The following is a 3116-nucleotide window of genomic DNA, read 5'->3' on the forward strand; positions in this document are numbered from 1 at the left end:
AGGTGCCGGCCCCAGCCGTGCCTTTGGCAGGAACCGCTGGAGACCGCTTATCTTTGGCAAGTGGCCACGTCCTCTGGCCTGAGTTCCTCTGGGAAGGATCGGCGTTGGCTGCCGTCTCCTTGTTCAACACCTCGCCTCCTCCTCCTGGCTTTGCAGGAGCTCGTTGGAAGCTGGTTTCTTGAGCAGTCCCCTTTTTCAGTTGCACCAGCCATGCCGGGGTCTCACAGAGGGGCTGAGGAGGCAAATGCTGTCCCACGCTCCAACCTCTACCGCGAGATGGAGAAGCCCTCCTGAAGTCCACCTTCCTGGTGTGGGGGGCGTCTGGAGGCCAGCCCGGTGGGGGGCTCTGTCCGGGCTCTGCTGCCGGGGATGCTGCGGAGCGAGGCCCCAGCCAGCTGCCTGCTTCGGGGGGGTCTCTCCTGTTCCCTTGGAGCTTTGCCCGTAGGTGCCTCACGACGGCCTCTTTCCCCTCCAGATGTGTCTGCGACCATCAAGAAAAGCTCCAGTTAAAACACCGTGGAGGCACACGAGTGAAAGCCCCCCCAGGAACGCAGTATTTCTTCAGCAGGGGCTGGCACTAAGCCTCCTCTGTGAACTGTGCTCTTGGCTCAAAGTGGTCCTGGAAGGTGTCTGAGAAAGCAACACCAGGTTGCACCAGATCAGGAACCATGAGGGTATCCAGGAGGTGTTTCATGGAGTCTTTTGGCCAGATCTGCCCTTTGTCCCCTACCAGGGACCATCAGAACAGAGACTGGGTGGGGGATTATACCCTACCAGCAGCAAAGCTCCTGAGGGCCGAATTTGAGATCTAGAGATTGCCCAGGCCTCAGCGGGGAGCAACCTGCCTTGCCCTGCTCCTGGAGTCCACAGTCAAGCCCGGGCAGCCACACAGGAGCTGGCAGGGGAGGCCGCAGAGCCATGAGCATCCCTCCCTGGAGGAAACTCATCCTGCCAAAGCCTGCGTGCAAACAAAACCCGAGAGGCAGCAGATGTGCTCTACTTTTCTGACCAGCGTTTCCTGTGCTGCTCGCACCTCGCAAATATGAATGGGGTCACGCCAGCCCCCGGAATGACCACAAAGCTCCTTCTGAAGCCTCCAGAGAGAGGCTGCCAGGAGGAGGCCGAATGGCTTCTTGAAAAAGCTGCTGGGCTCAAGGCACGGCACAAAGCTCAGGTGGGACACAGTTAGGTTTTCCCTAACCTTCTCAGGTGGACTTTATGGGAGAGGAGGGATCATCTTACTCCCCCATCTTTCTCCCACCCTGCTGTCCCCAGACCCCTGTGTCCCTGGAGCTGGTGGCTCCAGCAAGGCATAGGCTTTGATTTTAAAGTTCTTCTCCCTCTGGGGTTTCAGTTTAGTTTTGTGCTTGCGTAATTTTTTTTCTTTCACAACAGAAGGGCTATATGCAAAGACGTTAGCGCAGTATTTTCAGACATAAGTGCTCAAATGTATATATACCTAAATAGCGCAGATATATTTACAGTATCTATCTATATATATATAAATAAGTGCAAGTTTCCCTCACGTTTCCAGGCAGTCACCCCAACTTCCCTGGTAAACGTTGCAAATGCAGCTCTCTGAGTGTAGCCTGGGGTAAAGCAGAGCAAAATCGCTGTTCTCTGTGCACCAGGCAGTGGGCCTTTCACCCAAACCAGTGAAAAAAAAGCAATTTTTTTCCAGATTCCCAAACATGCCTCTGGGATTTTTGGCACCTGAATGATTCTGAGGTTTGTAACCATTGATTCTGGAGCTGTTCCATGAGCTGGGACTTGCGCAGAGCCCTCAGGTTTTTCCATAAATTTGTCACCAGTGGGTGCTCTCCCGACCTCAGCGGCAGAGTGTGGCCTCCTCTTCTTTCCCAGGTGTTTATATCCAGCCCCACATCACCCAGCAGATCTCGCACTGGGCCCAGGAACTGGTTGGACACCTTTGAAGCTCCTGTACTTTGAGGTACAGGAGGACTTTGTCTTCCAGGAGGAGTGAGGGACTTGGCAGGATCCAGCCTTTCGCAAGGACACCTCCAAAGCCTTCCCACGCAGAACACACGACTCCGCTCCCTGTGCCCCATCCCCAGGTCCAGCACAGCCCAGGTGCTGTTCTTACTCACCATTTTCCATCAGTGGACACTTTCCTGTGCTCTCACCCCTTTCTAAAGACCTCTGGAGGCATCCAGACAGAAGGATTTGTGCAAGCGGAACCTCTCTGAAGTCTCACTTCCCTGAAACCAGCAGCTTTCCCCTTCTGAGGCTGTTGAGAAGCTGTGTGCAATGCCAGGAAGTCACCATAGCCTGACCACGAAACAGCACGAGGAGGAGGAGAAAGAGGAGGAGGAGCAGCTCTTGGTGCACCTCTAGCTTGGACTCTGCTGCTGCCTGGAAGCTTGAAGCCCACCAAGCTCCGCTGCCCACAAGATAGTCCCGTCCAGAAGAGACCCTGGGGTTGGGGAGTGACTCCATGATGCGAGGGACAGAAAAAAAATGCCGTGAGGACGGGTCTGGTTTTCAGAGCCCCACAGGACCTGCAGCAGGTGGAGGCACGGCTAAACCAGCACGGCCCAGTGCAGCCTGGTGGGACAGCGCTGGGGAGAAGCTGCGGCTTTCCGGCGTATCCAAACCCAGAGGACATTTGCTCCGCTTAAGAGCTGACCTCCACCGGGAAGCGGAGGAAATGCTCTGAATGGCACGGTGCAGAGCTGGGCCATCTCTGTGTTGAAATGTCCTGGTTTCACCATTTATTGCCCCAGAGGCAGGAAACATCTGTGAGGTTGAGTCAAGCTTCGCAGCAGGGATGCTTTGGCAGCTGCTGGCAGGTGCTGATGTCCCCCCAGCGTGGCACGTGCCTCCAGCCCTTTGGGAAGTTGTCCTTTCGACCCTTTGGGAAGATGTCCCACCAGCAGTGCCCGCAGTGGCTCCTTCCCCATGTGACAAGGACATGGGGAAGGCTGGGACAGGCACGTGCTGGCCAAGGATTGCAGCCCCGGGGATTATGGCAGGTGCCAAAGAGGGGCACGAGAGGGTTTGATGCCACCCCCTGGAGATGCGATAGAGATGGAAGGGTTGGGAGGTCCCACAGGAACCACTGCGGGGCCACAGGGTGGGCAGCCATGGTGACAGGT

Source organism: Apaloderma vittatum, unplaced genomic scaffold (genome assembly GCF_000703405.1).
Source record: "Apaloderma vittatum isolate BGI_N311 unplaced genomic scaffold, ASM70340v1 scaffold33983, whole genome shotgun sequence".
NCBI classification, from domain to species: domain Eukaryota; kingdom Metazoa; phylum Chordata; class Aves; order Trogoniformes; family Trogonidae; genus Apaloderma; species Apaloderma vittatum.